This window comes from Tursiops truncatus, chromosome 19, assembly GCF_011762595.2.
Source record: "Tursiops truncatus isolate mTurTru1 chromosome 19, mTurTru1.mat.Y, whole genome shotgun sequence".
In the NCBI taxonomy this organism is placed as follows: Eukaryota; Metazoa; Chordata; class Mammalia; order Artiodactyla; family Delphinidae; genus Tursiops; species Tursiops truncatus.
The window spans coordinates 30,937,182-30,962,218 of record NC_047052.1 but is presented as its reverse complement, the minus strand read 5'-3'; the positions used below and the strand labels follow the sequence as shown (position 1 = coordinate 30,962,218).

At 46.4% G+C, this 25,037-nt stretch overlaps 1 protein-coding gene across 2 annotated transcripts in view; it reads left to right on the top strand.

The window, feature by feature from the left end:
* The window catches only part of CHD9 (chromodomain helicase DNA binding protein 9), a 244,096-nt gene that overhangs the window by 9,195 nt on the left and 209,864 nt on the right, over nucleotides 1-25,037 (top strand). The window contains exon 1 of one of the 2 annotated variants that reach the window (XM_019932510.3): nucleotides 19,418-19,571. The exons of the other annotated variant lie outside the window; for it this stretch is intronic. The gene's annotated coding sequence lies outside the window, so the exon portion shown is untranslated. Of the gene's footprint in view, nucleotides 1-19,417; nucleotides 19,572-25,037 lie in introns of those variants that run through there. 2 annotated transcript variants of the gene reach the window in all.

Here is a 25,037-nt window from a genome sequence, read left to right as displayed (position 1 = left end):
TGAGCACAGGCTCTAGGGCACACCGGCTTCAGTAACTGTGGCACGCGGGCTCAGTAGTTGTGGCTCTCGGACTCTAGAGCGCAGGTTCAGTAGTTGTGGGGCACGGGCTTAGTCGCTCCGCGGCATGTGGGATCTTCCCGGACCAAGGCTCAAACCCGTGTCCCCTGTGTTGGCAGGTGGATTCTTAACCACTGCACCACCAGGGAAGCCCCCATTTTAACCATTTTAAAGTGCGCAGTTCGGTGGCGTTAAGTACATTTACATTGTTATAAAACCAGCCATCACCACAGTCCATCTCCAGGTGGTTCCAGAACTTTTTCATCTTCCTAAATGGAAACTCCATACTCATTAAACAATGGGTTTAATTGTTTAATTAATTTAATTTCCTCCCCATTTTCTCCTTCCTACAGCCTCTGACAACCACCATTCCACTTTCTGTTTCTATGATTTTGACAACTCTAAGTACCTTACATATAAGGATGGATCGTTCAGTCGTTGTCCTTATGTGACTGGCTTATTTCAGTTCGTATAATGTCTTTAAGGTTCATTCATGTTGTAGCATACGTCAGGATTTCCTTCCTTTTTAAGGCTGAATTATATTCTGTTGTATGCATATACAGCATTTGGTTTATCCATTTATCTGTTGATGGACATTTGGGTTGCTTCCACCTTTTGGCTATTCTGAATAATATGGCTATGAACATGGATGTACAAATATTTCTGCTTTTAATTCTTTGCAGTATATAGCCAGAGTGGATCATAAGGTAACTCTCTATTTTATCTTTTGAGGAATTGCTGGGATTTCCCTGGCGGTCCAGTGTTTAAGACTCTGCGCTCCCAAGTCAGGGGGTACAGGTTCAATCCCTGGTCAGGTAACTAAGATCCCGCAGGCCGCACAGCATGGCCAAAAATAGTAAATAAATTAAGGAAGGAAGGAAGGAAGGAAGGAAGGAAGGAATCGCCCACCATTTTCTACAGTGGCTGCACCTTTTTACGTTCCCACAAGCAATGGGCAAAGGTTCCTATTTCCCCACATCCTTGCCAACACTTGTTATTTTGTTTTGTTTGTTTTTTCATTAATAGTTCTAATAGGATCTCATTGTGGATTTGATTTGCATTTCCCTAATGATTAGGGATGTTGAGCATCTTTTCATATGCTTATTGGTCATTTGAATATCTGAAGAAATGTCTCTTCAAATCTTTTGCCCAATTTTTAATCAGTTTGAGTTTTTTGTTGTTTTGAGTCAGGAGTTCTGTGTGTATTCTGGATATTAATCCCTTATCAGATATGTGATTTGCAAATATTTTCCCCCAGTCTGCCTTTTCACTCTGTTAGTAGTGTCCTTTGATAAACAGAAGTTTTTACTTTTGATGAAGTTCAGTTTACCTATTTTTTCTTTTGTTGCCTGTGCTTTTGTTGTCATGTCCAAGAAATCATTGCCAATTCCAATGACATGAGGCTTTTTTTTTCATGTTTTCTCATAAGAGTTTACAGTTTTAGAGCCTATGTTTAGGTCTGTGATCCATTTTAGGTAATTTTTGTATATGGCATAAAGTGAAGGTCCAGCTTCATTCTTTTGTACTTGGATATCCAGTTTTCCCAACACCATTTGTTGAAAAGACTGTCCTTTCCCCATTGAGTTGTTTCGGCACCTTGTTGAAATAAGGTCATAATGGTCATTTGACTATATATGTGAGGGTTTATTTCTAGGCTCTCTATTCTATTCCACTAGTTTATATGTCTGTCTGTATGCCAGTAGCATATCGTTTTGATTACTGTACCTTTGTAATAAGTTTTGAAGTCATGAAGTTTGAGTTCTTCAGCTTTGTTCTTTTTCAAGATTGTTTTGGCTGTTTGGGGTTCCTTGAGATTCCTTATGAATTTTAGTATGGATTTTTTTATTTCTGCAAAAAACATCATTGGGATTTTGGGAGAGATTGCACTGAATCTGTAGATCACTTTGAGTAGTAGTGTCATCTTAATATTAATCCATGAACATGGGATGTCTTCCCACTTATTTGTATCTTCTTTAATTTCTTTCAGTAATGTTTTGCATTTTTCAGTGTACAAGTCTTTCACCTCCTTGGTTAAGTTTAGTCCTAAGTATTTTATTCTTTTTTGCGCTCACTTCTACTTTTTGAGGCTCCTGATACATTGCAAAATGAAGAAATACAAAACAAGATACCGGAGTGGTGGTCCATTTAAACTGTATGATCCTCTCAGTGTTTCTCAGGGGCAGCATATATAGAGAGAGTGATAGGATTATATAGTGTCAAAAGCCTAACTTGGAGTCCCTTCATAAATGTGAGGTCTCCCTATCGATTTACCACCACGTGATGGGAGGAGAGGGCCTGAGTGGTCCCTGTTCCTGGGGTAGGACTGGGAGTGGCATAATATTCTCTCAGGTGGGCCCTGCTGAGGGATCCAGCAAAGGCCTAAAGTCACCATAGGCCTAATCAAAACATCTCCCGAGAATGTGATGTTGAGAACATCCAGACCCCTTCAAAGCCCCAGACTAGAAGACCCCAGAGTCCCAGGGTCATGGATTCTTTCTACCCGGAACAAAAACAGTCACCTAGAGGTGCAGATGAAATAGAACAACCAGCTTACCGACACCGACACCCGTAGTCTTGCTAACCCTGTGGGGATTTTGTCGGCTGTGTTGCTGGCCCACACTAGTTTCAATTTGAGGAGTTGTGTGAGGACAAAAGGTGAGGGAGCACAGCATGTGAGGGCCAGTCCCTGTTCAGGCATTTCCCACAACCTCCTGGAAGGCTCCTAAATGGCTGCCCTCTCTTCTTCAGTCGTTCAGCTGTCTTAGGGCTTTCTCGGCCATTCTTTTTCAGGCATTGGATTTATTTTGCTTCTCATTTTTTTTTTGGCCTGTGGGAATGCACATACAACACAGCCACTCACACTCATGCACACACAAACCCCATTGTGTATCCCTGCTAATGTCTGCAGGATTCACAGGCTGCAATGTCTGGAGACACAGTTTCTGTCTCCTTTTCTCTCATCTTTCCTCCTTCTCCTTCCTGCTAAAGCCTGTTGTTGTCTTATCCCCAGCCGGAAGCTCCCTCTGTCATGGGGCCAGGTTCCCGGCCACTAGCTCTACTCCAGCTGCTGCTCCTACAGGCCCAGCCAACTCCTATTACCATAGCAACTGAAACTCATTTTTCCATCCCTGCATTTCCACTTTGGAAAGGAAACCCATAATAGTCTTTTAAAAGAAAAAAAATTGAGCTACATCTGGCATCATCAGCTTGGACTGTGCAGAATTTCTAGCTCCCCTGACTCCCTTGGTCCCCTAAAAACCCTCCCCTACTTTCCTCCGCCTGCCTCCACCCCTCCAAGTCCCAAGGCTCCTGGCTCAAAAGCAGGTTTGAGGAGAAGTCTGGGTGGGCCCTTTCTCTCTTTAAATTAATACAAGAGGACTCTGCTTTGCCAACCCAAGAAGAGGATGAAGTTAGAGGCTCTATTCCATTGCATCAGGTGATGCTATCCTGTGTCATCAAGGGTAACTGTTTATTTACCTTCCCCCTGGCTGGCGAGGTCAGAGGTTGCCTGAATACGTCGTTATGTCCTCTCTGAAGATGAGGCACCCACTCTCGGACTCTCGGGCAGCATGACTCTGAGGTTTTGAGCAAGATTTGATGACTACACTCCCAGTGTGGTGGCTTGGCTGGTATATTACACATACAGGAACCTAGGAGTATGATGTGAAGGGGTTTGGGATAGCTCTCCCCTCTCCTACCCCCGACAGACTTTCCTTACTGACCTGGCCCATCCCTAGTGCCTGGAATTCCACCACTGGCAGTGAATGCCATTGGGCTCACACACCGTTTTCTACTAAAAAGGTAAAGTGCATGTTAGGTTGTGGTCAGCTTGGACACATCCACCCCTGTCACCATACCGTGCACATGGGGCATGCTCGGTTAATGTTTGTTGGATCGAATTATCTCTTAGCAAGCATACAGTGGTTCAACAGATAACTTTCCCTGGATAGGCAGATTTTGGCAAGAAAGGATTTTCTATATTATTATTAACCACTTTTAAAAATTATCCTACTCCCCTGAACTACCCACCGCTGTCAGTATGGATAACCGAGAGTCACATGCAAAGGGCAGGAATCAGTTTCTAGTACAGCAGTTGTTTCTTCCGGCTGCTCAAAAAACAATGTGTGCCGGGAAAACAAGGAGCGTCATTAAACCCCTCCAAGGGGAAGACAGTGTTTTTCTAAACATGGGTCTTTATCTCTACAACATGCTACCACCACCCGCTCCCGCTGCCCACGTGAGCCGGGCTTTCTGAGTCACTCGTGCTGTGTTTTTGAACACAACGTGGGGGAAGAGCCTCCACGGTCTGTTCAGCTCTGGCTATGAAAAATACAAGCTGCGTTTGACTGAATGACAGAAAGAAATCTGTCGAGCCAGGAAGCGTAGTAAATACTGTGACTCTCTGCAAATGTGCACAGTGCAAACAGCTTTTTCCAGTCTGGAAAAATGAAGAGATGTGTCTGTGCAAAACCAGCCAAGTCTCCTCCCCTCCTCCCTTTCCACCATTCCACCTCCACCTCTTGGCAAAGCCTCCCACCCTGCCCCAGACATTCAGTCATCAGCTTTCATCCTTTGTGACTTGCTTCGCCCCAGGAAATAACATTGCCCAGGCTCTGGGGAGATACACCAGCCTCTCCCAGGCATCTCTGAGGGATGTCTGTCTGGTTGGGTTTTGCCAGTCCTCTCCGACCTTGGCCAGATTTGGCTCACAGCACGATTGTGCGGGAAGCAGAGTGGGCCTGGTGTCTCCTATTCCCTTGCTCACAGCCTGCTTTCTCCTCCCCTTCAATCTTCCCCAGTTTGCTTTGAAAGAACCTTTATCCCATCCCGACTTCCATGGGACAGGGTTTAGAGGGAAGACTTGCAAAAGGTGAGGGTTTAAAAGCCTTCGCTTTGGGCTAGTACAGGGGGCGGAGGTGCAATGGGAAATTTCCCAGTGACTCAAAGACGACCAGGGCCAGGACAGCCGTTGGTTGGTACAGTTTCTATACAAGAGGGACTTACAGGGAAAATCTGGGTCTGCACCTTGTCTTGAAGATACATTTGCATAGCAACTATGATGTTTTTGCCTCGATGGCATGTTTGGGGCTGGGGGTAGGGCTGACAAAGACAGGGCACAGGACCGTAAACACCCGTCCACCGGCGTGTTGCACCAGAGAACACGTATCCAACTGCAGTTCAGTGTATTGGATGGAGTACTGGGGTGGGAATCGGAAGAAATGGGTTAGAACCCTGGCTCCCATGAGTAGGGAGTACGTGTGTCATTCACCGCTGTGTGCAAGCCTGCTGGCAGCATGTGCTCCACTAATGGTTGTTGAGTCAGTGAGTGAATGAATGAGCCAATAACCTTGGATGCTTTGCCCCTTGAGCCTCAGTTTCCTCCTCTGTAAAAAATAACATAAAAAATCTCACCTGCCTAGCTCACCAGGAGAGTGCTTGTGTGTGTGTGTGTGTGTGTGTGTGAAAGAGAGAGAGAGAGAGAGAACAAAAGTATGAATTTTCTCTGTCCTCTGTTGTAAACTAGAATTAAAAAGTCAGTTTTTCTCAGGTTCTGTGCTTTACCCTTAGTATTTGTGTCCTTCCTCAGGAGGAGGGACTATATTCCAGTGTCCCCTGAGCACTTAGTTCTCCATCCTATATTCTGAGCACCCTAAGGACTGGAGACCATTTTAAATGCTTTTAACTGAGCAGTTTAAATCAGAGAACAATGTTTTTTTTTTTTTTTTTTTTTGAGAACAATGATTTTTAAGGTTGGCTTATGACCAGTGCCACGTTGGTCCCATACTTGGCTCCAGAACTCCCCTGAAACCCTCCCCAGGATGGAACTTGCCTTAGCACAAACAGTAGCTTTTCATCCGGTGCTAGGGAGAATCTGACCTCCAGATCTCTGCCCATGCTGTTTCCTCTGCCTGAAATGCTCCCCTTCCCTTTTCCTTGTCTCGTTCCAGCTCATCCTTCAGATCTCAGCCTAGACCTCACTTCTCCCAGAATACGTTCCCCCCACTCCCCCCGCAGCCTATCAGGTCACGCTTCCTCCTCCGTGCCCTCTCCACGTCCACTTCCTCCATCTGAGGGCTTAACCCCGCTGAATGGCATCTTCCCATTCACTTGTCTGATTCCCTCATAAACAGTGGGTCCCCTGAGGACAAACACTGTGTCTTTCTTGTTCATCAATGTAATCTCAGCGCATATCACAGTGTCAGATACCGAGAAGGTGCTCAATAAATATATATTGATTAGATGAACAGCAACAGTGTATTGGTGAAATGAGAGAGAGAGAGACAGGAGTCATGAAGGTTCTCTTAGGAGGGTATTGTATTTACTGAAGTATAGAAACAACACTTCTCCTTCTACCAAAATGGCTTGCACGCAGGCAAAGCATGCAAATCCAGACCCAGAGATTCACGCGCACACCCTGCTGCAGGCAATCGCTTGTGCAATGTACTTTCCCTTGCTCTGAAACTCTCTCTTGTCATCTCCTCCCACGCATCTTTCTCATTCCCTGTATACAGGGAATTGCAAGAATAAAAGAACCTACCTGGTAGAGTAAAGGTAATGCCAGAGAAAGAGATTCCGTGATCGTACCTTTTTTTTTTTTTTTCTTCTGTTTTTGGCCACACACCAAGGCTTGTGGGATCTTCGTTCCCCAACCAGGGATTGAACCCGGGCCGCTGTAGTGGAAGCACGGAGTCCTAACCACCAGGGAGTTCCCATGCCTAAAAGCTTTTCTCGTCTCTCTCTGCCTTCTAGATTACTGCACCATCCCATTGTGAGGAAATTTTACTTACCGTTATTATGTACAAATCAGGAAGACATCTGAACTTTTAAAAAAAATAGCTTAGTGCATGTTTCTGCCAGCTATTAGGAGTCCTCCCTGGTGTGTCTTTGGGCAAATAGCTCCCAGCTCTGTGCCTCTTTTCTCTCTCACAGAGATGAGGAACAGAAGTTGTCCTCAAAGCACAATGTGACTTTTGGGGGGAAAGAAAGAGCTCCTTAAGGATGCAGAGTTGCTGGTCATGGTTTTGTCAACCCTGAGAGGAAGGAAGGTGTCACTTGCTTCTTCCATGGGCAGGTGAATTTTAAGTTGTCTTGAAGGTTATCTTGAATGTGGTCAGAGGCTGAAGTGCCGACTTGCCTCTCCCAAAGAAAGAGTTCTGAGCTAGCCACATGAACTGCCTTGGGGAGGAGGAGAATTTCTAAAGGGGATGGGAGCGTTGTTGGTAAGGACCCAACTGGTAGCAGATCCAGCATGGTAACATGACAGAAGCCTGCGAGTGTTTTATGAGCCCAGGAACAGCAGGCAGGACTACCTCCTTCCTGTGCCAGGCGATGCCCTTTGCCCCGTGGCTGCCTCTGACCTCTTCCTGGCTACTTCTCCCAGCGCTGCCGACCACACTGCAGGTGTAGAGGACCAGTTACTAGGTCTGGGCTGCAAACCAGGGGTGCTTGGGTGAACTCGCACTGCGAGACAGATCTTATTGAGCTCCTAATGTCAGCCTTTGCAATATGTTCCATCAAAATCAGTTCCCAAACTGGGAGACTTCATGTAAAATCCAGATCTCCACGTCTTTGGAAAAATGGAAGATGTGGCAACACCACGCTCACGTTCTTCCACAAGAATAACCAGCCAGAGGTGAATGGCTGCTGCCCCCTCCAGAGAGGACTTGCTGTCTCCAGGCCCCGCTGCTGCTACCCAGGGCTCCTCCAGGCTGAAACCAATGTCCACTGCCTTTTATCATTATGTTACCTGCTGGGCCCCGTGAAGGCACCTGAGGGTCTCTCCCTGGGTGGGGAACCTTCTGTCCCCCAGGTGCTTCATGATGCACTGAGTCCCTTTTCTTCCCTCACCCTGTTGGTGCTGATGTGTCCAGTGTTTCAGTGCTGAGGACTGGCTTCTTTCTGCCTCTAAGTCGTGAGTTGCCATCATCATGAAGAAACACAAGGCCACAGGCTAAGGAGCAGGCAAGGACCTGTTCTTCCCTTCCCAGATAACACACTCCCACTCCAGCAGTAACCTTCTGGGAATCATGCCCGTTTCTCTTCTTCTTTCTATTCCATTAGTGGTTTTCAAAGAGGACGTTTCAGCCAGATAAAGGAAGCAGCTGGCACTGTATCAGGCCTCCTGCAGGATGAGTGTTTTGGGGGGAGTCAGGGCTTTCCTGTGATTTGTTTTCGTACCTGGTAAGTTGGGATCTCCCAGGTCATTGAGGTGTGCTCTCCTAAGGAAGGAATCAGGGCCTGCTTAACTTTGATCATTGAAATCACCGTTCTCCTTGCCCTTCTTTCATAAACAAGGAAATTGGAACAGAGCTAAGAGAGGCTTTTTCATGCACTTCAGGAAAGAATGAGCAATGGAAAAAGGAAATTGAGAGCTTTGGGGAGTTTATAGCAGAGGAGTATTTGAGTTTGAAATAGGAGCTGGGAATCCATATGTTTGGGAGGAAAGAAAAGAAAAGACCCTCCACACGCACAGAGCTTCAAGGGTACGTGCGGAAATAGCTATGGCAAAGGCGGCAGGGAAGCCCACGTGGGCTTTATCAGACCCAGATGTTCAGGCAGCAGTCCTCAGGATGCCCATGAAAGGGTCCAGAGCCAGAGCCTGCTGTGCTGGACTCAGTGTTTTCTTAACTACCGAGAAGCATGTGAAATCAGTGGCCAGGAGCTTTCCACTGTGCGCTCAATGAATCCGTGAGGCCCTGCCGGGGTCTTCGCCACACCAGTTACACACAGGCTGGGCTGCCTCTCGGCAAGACTTGGATGTGGACAAGACTGGCTCACCTAGCCCCGGTCCTTGCCTGTCAGCCCCCGTCAAGCAGGGGCTGCCAGCTTGCCTCTGCTGCCCTCTGCCCCAGACTAACCTTGGGATACAGGAGTTGGAAAGCCTGGGTTTAGCTCTCAATTCCACCTTGCATAAATGACTTAAACTCTCTGAGCCTCAGTTTTACCATCTTTAAAATGGGGAGAAAACATTTGTGAGGTGCATACAAGATATAAAGAATAAAGCACAAAACATGTTTTTTAAATCATGTTTTTTTAATTATTCATAATTAAAATATTACTATGGAATATTTCAAACATATGCTTATGTAGACAGAATAAACCCTCATGTACTGGTAACCTTGCTTCAACAATGATCAACTAATGGCCAATCCTTTTTTTTGGGGGGGGGCGTAGTTGTTTTACAATGTTGTGTTAGTTTCTACTGTACAGCGAAATGAAGTAGAGTTCCCTGTGCTATACAGCAGGTTCTCATTAGTTATCTATTTTATACATATTAGTGTATATATCTTATTTCATCTATATTTCCACCTACTTTCCCCATCCCCCTGTTATTTTGCAGCAAATCCCAGATAGCGTATTATTTGATCCCATTATCACACTTACATGGATGACCTGCTCCCTTAACCAACTGAAACGTATCCAATTCTCAGATGTCCCTTTCTGCACCCTTTTCCTCTTCCAGAGTGCCACCATTACCAGCCCAGCCGTGCACCTGGTACCCTAAACCCCTCTCAAAGCCATTATTCCTACAAAACTGTCACCACTGATAGCAGCTCAGGTTGTAAGCCCTGGAGTCCTGAGAGGTATTTGCATTTTACCAGAGTCTGGTATCTTCAGAGAAAAGAGTGGAACTCTAGGGAATCCCTGGTGGTCCAGTGGTTAGGGGTCCGTGCTTCCACTGCAGTGGCCATGGGTTCGATCACTGGTCAGGGAACTAAGATCCTTCAGCATGGCCAAAAAAAAAAAAAAACCAAAACTGTAAAAGGTAGACACTGAACATCAATCCTTGGAAGGAGAAGATATTGGGCCATTCCAAGCTCTCCAGGCCCTTGACATCAAGCTTAAACCCTGTAGGAATTGACTAAGCTCCTCCTCTGTTGGTGTTTTTCTTCCAGGAAGAGGGCACATGTGGCAGAGAACACCAAGTGAATTAGGTCCTCCTTCAGCCACTGGCTGCAAGAGAATCAGGGCTCTCCTCTGCCAGCAGATGCTCTACTGCTGACTGAAGTCTGTGACAGAGATGACTATGAGACTCAGCTGTACTCCCAAGCCCCTGCAGAGTGGATAGAATGCGGGCTCCAGGGGCCAGGAGGCCAGGTTGAAATCCTGCCTGCACCGTTTACATCACATCACTTCTCTGTGCCTGTTTCTCTTCCTCATCTGTAGAGTTAGGGGTTCCGATACTTAGCTCACAGTTGGTGAAAAGATTAAACGAGGTAATACTGTGTCCATTAGGATTCTCTTGGTAACCAGGGACAGAAAATCCAACCCAAGATGCCTTTGGACAAAAAAGGAATTTGGCACCTTACCTTAAGCTGAGAAGTCCAGGGCTGGTGAGAGGGTTCTGCACCCACTTTCCAGTGTGTGGTTTGGAGGGGGTGGTCCAAGGAATTCTCTGAGATGCCAGATGAGTGTCCTACAGTTCAACTCAGTCCTGACCCCACCTACCTGGAAATACCTGTCAGATCCCACAGGTTACGCAACTGCCCTTCACTCCAAGCCCACCTCACTTCAGGCACTATTTCCAAGTCCAGGTCATCACCTGTGCTTCTAACCGATCAGCTGTAAATCAGAGATTCCCTCAACCTCTTCCTCAGATTCCTTTAATTTGCTAAAGTGGCTCACAGAACTCAGAAAAACAGTTTACTTACTAGATTACCAGTTTATTATGAAAGGATATAACTCAGGAACAGCTAAATGGAAGAGATGCATGAGGCAAGGTATGGGGAAAGGGGCGGAGCTTCCATGCCCTCTCCCAGCCCACTACTCTCCCCAGATCACGTGTTTACCAACCCGGAAGCTCTCTGAAAATAGTCCTTTTGGAGTTTTATGGAGGCTTCATAACATAGGCATGATGGATTAAATCATTGCCCATTGGGGATTGAACTCTATCTCCAGCCCTCACCCCTCACGGGAGGTCAGCAAGGGTGCGACTGAAAGTTCCAACCTTCTGATCACTTGTTTGGTTCTCCTGGTAACCAGCCGTCATCCTTAGGTGCTTTCCAAAAGCCACATTATGAACATAACAAAGGACACCTTTACTGCTCTGTTCATTAAGGAAATTCCAAGAGTTTTAGGACCTCCGTGCCAAGAACTACGGAGGAAGACCAAATATTTCTTTCTTTTCTTTTTTTTTTTTCAGTATGCGGGCTTCTCACTGCTGTGGCCTCTCCCCTTGCGGAGCACAGGCTCCGGACGCGCAGGCTCAACGGCCATTGCTCACGGGCCCAGCCGCTCCGCGGCATGTGGGATCTTCCCGGACAGGGGCACGAACCCGTGTCCGCTGCATCGGCAGGCAGACGCTCAACCACTGCGCCACCAGGGAAGCCCAGACCAAATATTTCTATTGCTTATTACAAATCACGTTATCACTGGTGGTCCTGGCTGGGTTTGGGGTTCTAATGTCAAAATCAGGACTTGGTTTCTCTCTACTTCTTGGTTCATATTTTATGTTTCAATTTGAGTTTTGGGTTAAAGTGGTAAACAAGATGACAGCATCCGCTTTAGCCCCTGTATCCTTTCAGGGTCTCCAGAGAGAATCTCTTTTCCAAAAGTCCTAGGAAAAGTCTCACTGATCCTCATGGGGTCACATGACCATCTGTGAAGCAATCACTGTGGTCCAAAGAAATGAGATGCACTCATTTTCCTAGGCGGAGTCCCTGGATCTGTATGACTGAGGGGAAGGGGAGGGGTGATTCTTAGAGGGAAATTGCAGAGGGAGTTGGGCAAGGTTACCAAAATGAAGGTGGCCCAGCCCTGATGACGAAGCTGAATATGTTTGCTATAGATGCTTCATAAGTCTTTGGGCACATTATAAAAGCTGATAAAAATGATTTTTAAAAATTCCCTTCTATCTCATGGAGTATTTTGATTCTTTTTCAACTATGTTCTACATAGTTGATCTCACCACAGTCCTGGGAGACAGACAGGAGGACAGGTACTATCCCCTTTTACAGATGAGGAAATCAGAGCACAGAGCAGGTCAGGACTTTGCCCCTCGTCACACAGCCAGGTAATATGGGCTTGGCAGCTGGTGCCACATAACATAACTGGCTCTGAATCCCCTGGCAGATCCACTGGCACTGGAAACTGAGATATACAGTGTATGGGTTAATCAGGGCCTGACAGGGGGTTTGGGTCAGCTGCCCAGGTTTGTCGCAGAGTAAGCAGTCTAGACTGGCAGCAGCCTGGGTGGGGTCAAGTACCCATCACTGATGCCCGGGCAGGTGGCAAGGGAGAGAGCTGGTACACAGGCCAAGACCCTGCCACCCCAGGGATACCCTCTCATGACCAAGTCCATGTACAACAAGAAACTGGGTACAGGACTTAGTTTTCCTCGTCCCGGAAAAAAGGTGCCAGTCCAAAAAACATTGGGGGGAGGGTTACGGCCGCGTTTGTTGCCAGGCTGACTTCTCCCAGGGGAAAGTGGTCCCAGAGCCAAGAGTGTCCTTTGCCAAGACATGGAGAGAGAGCAGAATCCCCAGTTAAATGGGGGTGGTTTGGCCAGAGCACTTGGGATCCTCCTAAGTGCTGTTGGGCTCTCCAAAGAGCCTTCCAAACAACAGCACCCCTCTTCCAGGCTCTGAACACACTGAATAAAAAAGACAAAGGAATGGCAGAGAGCCAAGGGACCACCTTAATTATCACGAAAGCTAGCATGGGGGATGTAGCTTAGTGTGAGAACAAATTGGCTTCCCAACAGCCTGGAAGGAGGAGGGAGCAGAGCAGAACGTTGCGGATAGCCTTCCCAAGCTTTCCAGTCAGACGTCATTCCATGGGCATGGGCGGTGAGAGTCAAGACCAAAAGTGTGTTCAGGGAAAATCCCTTCTCATGGAAACCAGAAGTGGGGAAAAACAGACAGTGGCACGTTATTCATCTCTCTGGGCATCAGTCTCTCCTGGGTACGATGGATGATGACAGTACCTCCCTCACGAGGACGCAGTAGGGTCCAAGGGAATAATGTGTATGACAGCCCTGGCATGTAGTAATCACTCAGTAAAAGCTGCCTGTCTCTGTGTACAGGCCAGGTTCATGGCAGGTGGCCTTGCTTTTCTCTCCAGCACGAAGCCCAGGGCCCCTGTGTCCTGCTATGTTTGTGTATCGCTCTTTCTCTCCAGCTGTAAAAATTCATGAGAATGTGGGTGTGCCGTGGCTTTTCAGTTCTTGCCTTCTTCCCAGGCTGTGTTCTCCCACTTGGGGGTGGCAGGGGGATGGCAGACATCCTCTTCACAGTGGTGAGAGCCCCCCTCTCCCCCCAGGCCCTGTTCCAGCAGAGCCTGGCTCAAAGTTCAAAGCCGAGGTGGCTTTGTTGAGTAATTCAGTGATACTGCCTGCTCGACCGCCATCTAAGGGTACGGCTCACTCCCACACACCCGTTTGCCGAGCATCTGCTGCCCTGTGTTTTGTGGTGTGGAGGCTGGGAACGGGCACGTCGCCCCAACTGACCGCCGTGAGGCTGCGTTTCCTTCCTCTCCCCGCTGCCCTTGGGCTCTGAGTCTCACACACAGCCTCGCTCAGTGAGGTTTCAGATCCACTCCCAGGCTGCCTGGCGCTGACTGCATCTGGATTCACACCAACCTCTTCCTCCTGGGGGTTCAGAGTGTTCTTGGAAGGCAGCCTGGGAAGGGAAAGGCCTTCCCCAGCATTCCCCATCCAGTGGTTGGCTGACAGCGGAGACCTGAACTGCCAAGAGCTCTGGAGTCAGACAGACCTGAGTTCAAATCCCTGGGTGACCTTGGGCAGGCGGCTCACTCTGCTTCGGTTTCCTATTCTGTAAAAAATGTGACAGTAACAGGATCTGCCTCGTGGGATTATTGCCAGGATTCAGTGAGATGCTCACCGTGGACTGCTCACCCCGTGTCTGGCAAGCGGGAAGCGCTAGAGAGATGATAGCCCTTGACCATCAGTAAGGGACCTCCCTTCCCAGGAAGGGAGTGAGCATGACCTTCTTTTGCTCACCCCACCTCCCAAATTAGACCCCTGTGTAGTTGCTCTGACTTGACCAAACCCATTTGGTTTTTGCAGAGACCTTTGGGGCAAGGACTCTATCTCATTTGTCTTGTAACTCCCCTGCCTAACATGGTAGCTGACACTTAAAAAGCACTGAATGTTTTGAGTAAATAAGTGGAGGGTAAAGAGCAAGGGAGTGTCTGGTGAGCAGCATCTGTTCCAGGACTGTTTTCTGAACTCTACACCGTTCTTTCTGCCTCTTTCTCTTCTTCCTTCCCTCCCTCCTTCCTCCCCTCCTTCCTTGCTTCCTCTCTCCTTCCTTCTTTCCTTCCTTCCTTCTGACCTTCCTTTCCTTTTTCTAAACGGAAATAGCTTCCTTCTTTCCTTTTCTTGTAATCCAAGCTGTGAGAGCATCCCTTGAGAGCCCTTCACCCAGCCTAGAGAGCTTCGATTCCTCTTTCAAATTGAGTCTGTCCCCTGACTCATTCATTAAAATGCATAGGGCATGTGACCAAACTGCATAATGAGTCTCTCATGAGGAAGGCTCAGAGGCACAGACATGCTGCCAACTGCAAAGGCAAATACTTCCCCCCCCCCAGCTGTGGATCAGGCTCATTGGCCGCCATGCCCTGGGAATGCTGGGGGCTGCCGTTCATCTCCAGTAAATCAGCCAAGCCCTGGAGAGCTGCAGCCTGGCGCGGGCTCTGCAGTCTTGGAAGCTGCGTTCCTTTGGAGGATCCAACCCATGACCTTTTCTCAACCTTCCTCCACCCCCGCTTCACTTAGTTGTTCATTTATTTCAATATATTTTTAACCACACAAGTAGTAAGTGAATATATTCTTACTATAAAAAATTCAAACATAAAAGCAAGGCTCCTATGATAATTCCCCAATACTGCTACCCCTCTCTGAGATAGCCTTCTTCCAGGGTCCTCCAGCTGCTCTGTAAAAACACCCCATAAAGGCGATTTGGGGACCCAAACACCCTTTTGCCCTCCTGAAGTCCTAGGCCAATTCTCAACAGAACAGCCAACATGCATCTTGGACCCTTTCTCAGCCCCCTTCGTAGCAGCCCTCCAGTCTGCCATGTGTAATCCCCACTCACTCGGGGAAACTCCCCTGAATCCCATCCCTGCAAGAGAACCCCACCATCTACACTTAGGAAGAAAACAGATAAGCCAGATTATTCCCTGATGAGACAGTTAGGTTTAACTGTTTTTCAGAGGTGTCTGCACTTTCATTTGGAATCTTGCGGCATTCAAGGTGTCAGAATCCACTGATATCATGGTGGCCTCTCAGGCACCAAGGCTGCCTGTGTTCCGCTTCCGGGGAACAAGCCTCTCCGAACCCCCTAAATATGTCACCTGGGTAATAACCTGTTCTGCCAGGGTGTGGCCTTGGGAAAATCACTAACTTCCCTGGATCACATTAACTGACCTGCAGGATGGGAATAATACTAGCACCTCCTTCATTGGGTTTTTGTGAAGCTTAAATGGAACTATCAATGAAAAGCTTTTAGCGTTTTGCCTGGTATGTAGTCAAGATGAAATTAATTTTCATATCATGGTCAGGAATGATCCTCATCATCATTAGTTTTACTCTAATCCATAATACTCCAATTCATTCATTCCAGAAGTATTTTTATTGAGCACTTACTACGTGCCGGGCACTGTCCTTGATCCTGGGAGTCCAGCAGAGAAGGAGTCAGACACAGTTCCCACCCTCGACGGGCGTGTGTTCTAACACAAATGTACTGGACCTTTCTGTTTGATAAGCACTTTGTTCTCAGTTATGTCATGTGGTCCTCACTGATGCCTTTTAGTCAGGCAATGACCATATGATTTTCCCCGTTGTTTAGGTTTAGAGAATTAAACTAATGAGACAGTTAGAAACTGCCCACCTACAACCTGATCTAGGGTCTTTCTGATTCCAGTCTCTTGAGGTATCAATGATTGTTCTGGAGCGTGGGGCTGGGTGAGGGGCTTTTGAGCAGCTCCCAGAACTTGAAAGCCCTGACCCCACCAGCAGTAGCACAAAAGAGAGACAGGACCGCCCTCCGTGTGCCTCTGAGAATCCCAGTTAGTTCTGTCCGTGAAATCAATCACCTGGGCCTAACAAGCTTTCTCTGCTTGGTGCCAGCTTCCGGGGCCTTTTTATCAATGAAAACGTGCTTGCTCCATCCAGCCTGTGACCCATGGGCCTGGCCATGACTGCAGGCATCTTAGCTGTCTGAGTGCACTTCCCCCTGGGCTCCCCCCAGAGCAAGAGAGAGAAGGGCTAGGACTGTGGGTTCAGTGACCAAACTGCATCTCCTTGGGGGAGGTGCCAGGACTCCCAGCTGGAACGGGGTTCTCTGCACACAGCCAGCATCCCTCAAGTCAGGGCCAGGCCGGGCAGAGAGAGAACAACACACAGGAACTAGAAGTCTATCCAGGGCAGGCCTGGCAAAGACCCCAGGGAGAGGGCACTGAGGGCCAGCCACCACGTGGATAGACCCCGGACGTGAACAGGGCTCTGCCAGGGACATTTTGCTGCCCCCATCACAGTGACCACTTGCTCCTGCCCTCTGACTGCAGGTGACAATTCTGAACCGGCACAGCAGCACGTGACTGGTGAAGGGTCCCCCACCTCCAAGGTCAATGCTGCCTAATCCTCATGGAAACTCACACACCCCTGCCCTTCTTCAGGGTCCTTTATCCACTCTGTCTTGACAAGCCCACACCCTTCCGAGGTGTGCTTCACACCCATCCCAAGAGTAGAGTTTCATTTTCTCTTTTATTGAATCCAAGTACACAGGATCATTCATAATCTTTGATTCGTGACATTCTTTCGTCTTCATTTGGACCCTGCACAGCATGCATCTGGTTATTTATTATTTATTTATGTTTACTTATTTATTTATAATACAGTAAGCACCTGTGAACCCACCACCCACTTCTCCCTATGTGTTTCAGCCCTTCCCATCACTTCGCCTCCCTCACCCATCCTGAATCTTGACTTTACCATTCATTGCTTTTCTAAAAATTAATTTTAATATATTTTTCTAAAAGTTGCATTGCTTAGATCTTGTTTTTACCTTGCTTAAGAGAATATTCTGCTGTATGTAGTCTTCTGAAATATACTTTTTCCTCAAAATATTATATTGCTAAAATTCATCCATATTGTAGCATAGAGCTATGTATGGTCCCTTTGTCCTCTTTATCACATCCCATGAGTACTTTTTATTTTTTTGATAGGTAAGAAGTGGATTTATTTAGAGAGATACACATTCCATAGAAAGAATGTGGTCCATCTCAAAAGGCGAAAACTGCCTTGGGAGAAACACACTCCACAGACAGAGGGTGGGCCATCTCAGAAGGTGAGAGGCCCCACAAGTATAAATTTATTCTCCTGTCAATGAACATTTGAGTCGTTACCAGCTTTCCACTCCTTTGAACATGCTGAGCTGAATGTTTTGCACACACCTCCTGAAAAACAATGTGAATGTACCCATTTACCATCTCACCAGCAATGAACGTGTGAAGATCCTATTGATCCACCTCCTCTCCAGTACTTGGCATTATCAGGCTTCTTAATTTTTTCCAACTGAAAGGTTATCAAATGGTGTCTCACTGTGGTCTGTTCGTTTTTATCGGCCATCCAAGTATGGTTAACAATGATTAGTGGTGCAGTGGGGATCACCCTGCCAGGGGGCCGTGAGATTTAATGAAGCACAACATGCTTGCAAAGTCTCTCCCAGTTGGGACCATGTCATTGTCTTCTTCAGCTGTGGGTCCCCAATACCTAGCACGGTGCCTGGCAACTCATTGTTATCATCACTGTGATCATCCTAACCGCAACGATAATAATAGATTAACAGGTATTGAGCACGTACTAAGTGCCAGGTGCTATCCTAACTAACACCTTTACTTTTATTATCTTGTTTCATCATTTCAGAAACCCTATAAGGTAGGTTCTATATTACCCTCTTATAAAAGAGGGGGAACTGAAATTAAATATCTTTCCCAGAATCACACAAATAGTAAATGATGGATCCATTCACCATACCTGAACCCTGGCATCTGACACCCAAGCCCTTAACCACTATATTATAGGTATCCAGTAATACTTGAACGAAGTGCCTTTACTTACCGGTACCCAGAGGCAGGGTCAGATGCCTTGGCACTTTTACTTTTTATCTCCCATCAGATATATTTAACATGCACCCAAATTTTGGTTCTAAACAAAGCTTAGAAGATTTTTATAATTTTACTGTAGTCAAATGTAACTCATTTATGATTGGTTATAATTTCTCAGCAATTATTATGCAGACTTGAGAACTCTCACTGTGAGAGAACTCTAACCTGCAAATTGTTCTTAAATGTCATGAGATGTTTATGAATTTCTCCTTTACCAATAATTCCCCTAACCCTGCTCTATTTTTTTCCTCTTATCAATCACACTTATTATCTCTAACATACCATATAATTTGCTTATTTTTGTGTCCGTTATTCACCCACAAGGGCAGGAATATTTGCTTAGTTCTGTCTATATCTTTAATTGGTTTAGCACTTATGTAGCCCTGAAACTATAGTGCCTGAAACTATACCTGGCCAGAGAAACAGCTCAGCAGATCTTTGGTGAATGAATGGCAGAAATGTACGCTTCCAGGAATGAATGAATGAATGAGTGAATAAGCCAACGAATAGTAAATTGAACAGTTAATGAAGATTGGCTATATTATTTTCATTTGGTGGTTTAATTTTTTCTTTTAGAGCCAACTCTTTTTTTCAGGGTTCAGGTTTCAAACACTTCTGTAGGCCCTGGGAGGCCAGAGATTTTGTGTCTCTATGCCAGATGGCTAAAACAGTCCTGAGGATCCAAAACAATGTTTTGTTGCCTTTTCCTTTATCTCTTAAAAACCAACATCAGCAATGAGCAGCCTGCCTCAAATGAGACTGGCAACAAGGCAGGACGCATTAAAAAAACAAAACACAACACAACAAAACAAAAAACTCCTGGCAGCATTAATATAGCAATTTTTCTAGCAATCTCCATCAGTGTCCAGGTCCAGCGCACGCTGTTATATGTGCAAAACATCTGACATATGCGTAACAGGCTTGAACCCCTGGCTGTTGTTTGTATTTCCAAACTGGGGTGCACTAGATAAATGCAGGAATCAGGAACCATCCCTCCTAGTCAAGCATTTGTGGCTCAGTTCTCAGAGCCAGGCCAAACGAGTAATTATAGCTTCCCTCTGTGGTGTACAGGGCAGGAGGCTGATTTAATAAAGGAAGCCTGCTGTCTGTCTCCAGCCTGGCTCTGACTCATGGGACCAGGGAGTCCCAAACTCGCTACCCACAGAGGGCGGGCGAGCAGCTGCGGAGGGTGGTAGGTGCGGGTGGCCGCCTAGAAAAGCCGAAAGCCCAGAGAATGAGGAAACTCCCTGCTTGGCCCTGACGAACCTGCAGCTGGAGCCAGAGGAAGTGAGGCTCAGACAGCGCAGCTGCTGTTCCAGCAACTGCGGCCCCTGCCACACCCTTGAAAGGAGGCCCCCGCCGCGTGGAGATGTAAAATAAAATGGGTTAGTAATTTTCACATTCGGGATTAATTGGGGGAGAAACCAAATCGCCTCTGTGAGGGACGGCTGCCTTTGCATGCTAGGCCGGTGGCTTGGGTTTCTTGTAGGGGCCTTGGGTGGTTGGAGTCTGGAGAGATGAGCGCTCTGTCCTTTTGATTTCCCACTTGGGCAGGGGAGGCAGCTAATTAGGTCTTTACAGCCACAGTGGCAATTTGACCTGGGAGTGGCTTCAGCTCCGTGAGGGCGACAGTCTGCTCTGGGGAGGATTTGGACTCCACCCTAGTCGGGTCACCCGCGGTCATTTTATCCTTCCTTCCGTCTCCTTCTTCTTCCTCCCCTGGCAGGCAGCCAGATGGAGACAACTTGCCCTCCTCCTCCAGGCCCCGTGGGCCAGGAGATTCCAGCCCGCACCCCTTCCCTTCCCGCTGAGTCATCCACCTCCCGGTCAGGTGATCCTCCCCTGGGCCCTTCTGAGAGCACCTTGACCCATATTCTGAACTCTCCATTGCAGCAGGTTCGAATCGTCCTGAGAGAGGGCCCGCCAGGCCAGCGGGCAGGGGGCCCTGGTGCCGCTGCCGGCAGCCCCAGGCTGCAGACCAGGCGCCCCGGGCAGTAGGAAGGGGGTGCTCCCCACTGAGAACCATCAGACAAGCCTGAAAACTGGAGAGTTAGGAGGCTGTGTGCCCGGCGGGGGGAGGGAGGTGTCGAGTTGAGTCAGCTGGGAAAGCTGACAGCCACTGGGAGACACACGCCTCCTCCCCTCCTGCTTCGGGCTGGTGGCTCCGTGCCAGGCCCCGACTGAGCGGGCTGCCGGGGACAAGCAGGGCAGTGAAGGGCACATGCGATCCCGGCTCCAGGGTTGGGTGATACTGCTGTCCAGGGGAGGGGAAAGGTGAGGAACTATGCAAATCATGGGATCAACCTAGATGACTCATCGGGATAATCCCAGCCGAGAAAATAGCTCCACCCCACCCCTACCCACAAGGAACAAGTTCCCGTCCCCAAATCACCCACAAAACAGCCTCGACTTACTTTGTCTATGGGTTCTTTGTGCAGTTGCGGCCTGTGCGCTCTTTGTGTCCCCTGAATGTGAGGATAATGGGGGTGGTGCTGTGGGAAAGGAAATCAGCAGGGAAGTGTTCGGAATCAAACTTCAGTCGCTGTAGGCCTCAGTCTCCAATCTGTCACCGGGGGCAGGGGTTTAATAAAACCACACTACGTACATCAAATGGTGTGAGCGTTAGGTCAGATGGCATGTGTAAAAATATTCTATTAATCATGCATAATTATGCGTAACTATACGATGTTCTCTTCTCTAGATTGTTATATCATTCCCTCCTTCTTCTTTTTGTTTTTTTTTCTAAATTGTTTGGCAGCGCCCTGCCGCACATAGGATCTCCCCCCACCAGGGATCACACCCGCACCCCCTGTAGTGAAAGGACAGAGCCTTAACCACTGGGCCGCCAGGGACCCCCAACCCCAGCCCCAGCCCCTTCTGAGAGGATCATTTTATTTGCTGAATGTCCCAGACATAGAAGAGCCTGGCCCTGGGTGTGTTCACAAATGCAAACAGAAAACAGAAGTTTCTGGCTACTTTGTGGTCTATCAAGTCTAATGCATAGCCCCACGTAACATGATTACACGCCACCCACAGGTTAACTGTACATCATTTTATTCTTTCATATCAAGAAGAGCTGTGCCTGTATCATAATTTGGATAATAATCTGCAGACTGGAGCAAAGTTCATTTTTTAAATCAGAATGTAAACTTAAGAAGAAGTTACTGCCTGGGGCACCGTGAGTGCTAGATGGCAGGGCCGGTGCAAGTGACACGGGTGGAAGCAAAGATGAAGGGAAGAGGGAAAGAAGGGAATTAGTCACTGTAGGAGCAGAGCTGGATTTACCAGGAAGCTAATAATGCTTAAATTTCAGGGCCCTTCATTTGCATGCATTCCAAGGCCTGGTACCTAATTTTTAATTTGTAATTACGTATTCCTTTCCTAAAAGCGAGCCCGCAGTATTGTATACACTTCAGGCCCCACCACACCTGGATCTGTCCCTTTCCAGAACGTCTCTGAGAGACTCAACCTTTGTTCTTGTGTAAGATTCACAAGCACAAAAGAAATGCAAGTGGTATGGGGGATGTGGCATTTCCACGTTGTCTCCACCGTGAACTCCAAATCTGAAATTTGCAGGAAGATCCACATGTAAGCCATGCAAGGGCAACACCCTAAGGAATGGGATGTAGAAAGAGGGTGGAGGTCAGGAATGCACAGAATTATTGGGCCAATTCCAACTGACTTCCCGAATCCACTGTGGTAGTTCCAGGACTCTGCGGTGTCCAGGTTTGAATCTGGTTGCACAGCATGGGACAGTGGAAAGACAGTGGCTTGCAATCTGGAAGTCTCTAACTAGTCCTGGCTGGTCTTCTCTAGTCCTCTCTCATTAACTAGCTATGTGGCCCTGGTGGAGTAACTTAACCTCTTTGTGTCTACATTTAAGATAACGGTGGGTGCTTTCAGAGGGCTTTGCTTAAATTGCCTTGTTCATCACTGTATTCTCATTGTTGAGTGCAATGTAATAATAATAAAAGTAATAATTAGTATTATTTTATATTAATAGCAAAAATTTTCATAGTGCTTATAGATGTGGAAACTGAAGTACAAAGCTGTTACTAAATTTCCCCAGGTCATCCATCTAGTACACGGCAAAGCTGTGATTCAAACTCAAGCAATCTGTCTCCAGAGTCCCCCTTTTCAATCACTTTACATTTTAAATACATATTTTTTTAAACTAATAGATTTTATTTTTTAGAACACTTATAGGTTTACAGAAAAATAGAGAGACAGTACAGAGAGTTTGAGGAATGAAGCAAATCAGCAAATGAAGTATCCTTTGATTGAGACCATGATTCATTACCCAAGGTACATGGGAAAGAAACTGGTGAGCTCTCCATTTTGTATAGGTTACTCCACCTAATTCTCATAGCTAACTACTTTGTTAAGTAGGTAGCATTAACAGCATTTTTCAGTGAGGAAACTAAGGCTCAGAGAGGCTAGGGGACTTGTCCCAGGTAATGCAGCAGATGTAGGTTTAAGACTAGAAAGTTATGATGTATCGGATCCTAAAGATATGTTTACCTCTCTGAAAACTTCGTAATTATCACCAAAAGGTATTTTGTCTTATGTTTATTTCCCTAATGTTCACCTCTAGTGCCACAGAGTTTTAAAAATGCTTTGTAACCTTTTATATCTTTTGGTCCAGGAAGGTGGGTGAGGCAGTGATTATGATTCCATTTTATAGAGGAGGCTACTCAGGCTGTAAAAATTAAGATCCTATGATAAGTGCTGAGGTAGAGTCAGGACTGAAACACGATTTGTTGACTCTCCTCCCTTTTCATTCAAGCATCCCTCCATCATAAACTACCTCACTGCACGTTTACTCTTGCTAAGCCCACACAGAGGAAATACCTTGTTTGCTATGAGTCCCCGAGGGACTGCCTCTCTTCCCAGAGGTCGGCCAAGAAAATTTTTCCAAAACCGAAGCTTTGACTTCGTTTAAGTCCTTTACTACATGTTTGGCATTTTATCTGCTCGGTTGCCAAAGCATGGAGGGAAAGGGTTAACTGTGCCATTTTCTTCCCCGCCCCCCCCCCGTACTGAACCAACCCAAGGGGGAGTTGGCCATTTTCAGTTAAAGAAGGTTGTGCCTGATTCTGATGGCGCAATCAGAAACTGCATTGCCAGTGTTGGAAACCCATTTCATGATGGCAGCAAAGAAAGGGTTTCCACTCTGCGCTCAGCTCTCCGGCCAATATAAGTATACTTCTGAAGCAAGCAAATTATCTTTGGCACTTCCCCTTCCTTGACAGCCTCAAGCTGGAGGCACCCAACTTATTACCCCAGAGCAGAGCATATTCTTTTTCGTTCGTTTGTGTGTTTTTACTTGATCTTCTTATTTTGAAAAAAATTTCAAACCCATGGAAATGGTGCAAGAATGAGGCATCATAGATTAAGAAGGGCTTCCTTAACGTTTTTATTTTAATTTTCTATACAATTTTTAAAGATTACACTCCATTTACATTTGTTACAAAATGTTGGCTGTATTCCCCATATTGTACAATATCATCCTTGTAGCCTGTCTTACACCCAGTAGTTTGTACCTCCCACTACCCACCTCCTGTACCGCCCCTCCCCCCCAAGAGGGTTAATTAACTTTAAAAACCTTATTTAATGTAATTTTTTTTATTTTAAAATGTTAATTTTATTTATTTTGACTAGGAGTTACATTTGTCTGGTTCAAAATTCAAGAGGATATACAGTGAGAAGTCTCTCCCAAACCTTGTCCCCCATTATCCAGTGTCCTTTTCTAGAAGAAGCCAATGATTCAGTTTATTATGTACCCTTCCAGAGATACTTCATATGTATACAAGAAAATATAATTGTATGCATGTATTCTTGTTTTGCCTCTTTTTCCCCATGATAGCATACTCTATTATCCCACATCTTGGTTTTGTATTTGAAATCATTCTAATTCCATTCATAAAGAGTACTCTCAAATTTAAAAAAATGATTTTATTGTATTCCATTGTATGGGTATTCCATAATTTGGTTAACCAGGTCCCCAGGGTCATCACTTAAGTTGTTTCTAAACTTTTGCCTTTACTGACAGTACTGTAATGAATAACCCTGTACGTGTGTTATTCCTTAGGATAGATTGTAATAGAGACCAGAATTAAGGTTCTACTATGAGATTATGTCCGGGAGGTTTCATAAGTTCAGGTACTTAGAAGGCAGGTCATTCCTTGCCTCTGTTCTACACTCCTTTGATCTGTGATTGGTAACCTAATCTTACATGCTCTAGGTCTTTAAATTTTCACTGGTGCTATCTCCAGTCATAGCAGTGATAAAAGAACTTTTCAGCATTTTCTCATGCTAAGATGGTCTGTTTCTCACTGGTCTCTGGTGCCCACCTCTGCTCAGAACATTGGCCAGTTAGTTCAACAAATAGTACCTGTGTTGCTACCATGAATCTAAACTGGTCTGGGACCCATCAGTCAATTTGTGTTCTGACCTTGGTGCCAGGTTAGAACCCTTGAACCAGAAGTTCAGGCTTCATGCTGTTTGTATTTGAGAAATAAATCAAAGTTTCCCAAGTGTGCTGTTAGAAGAATTCAAAGAAGCATGGTAAAAAGGTATAAATACCAACACCAACAACAAAAATGATAAACAGTTATTTCCCAAAGGACAGCTGGAAGGCAGTGCTGCAAAGTTAAGTAGCCAGGAACATACTCTGCTGCTTTTTCAAATTAGGTCTGTTACATATATTTACTAGGACACATTTCAGATAAAGAACTAAACTCCATCATTGTTAGCTCAGAGGAAAAGAAGAAAGGTTCATAATCTAGTTAAAGATGCAACTGCCACAATAAACACACACACACACACCACACCACCACGATCACCATACC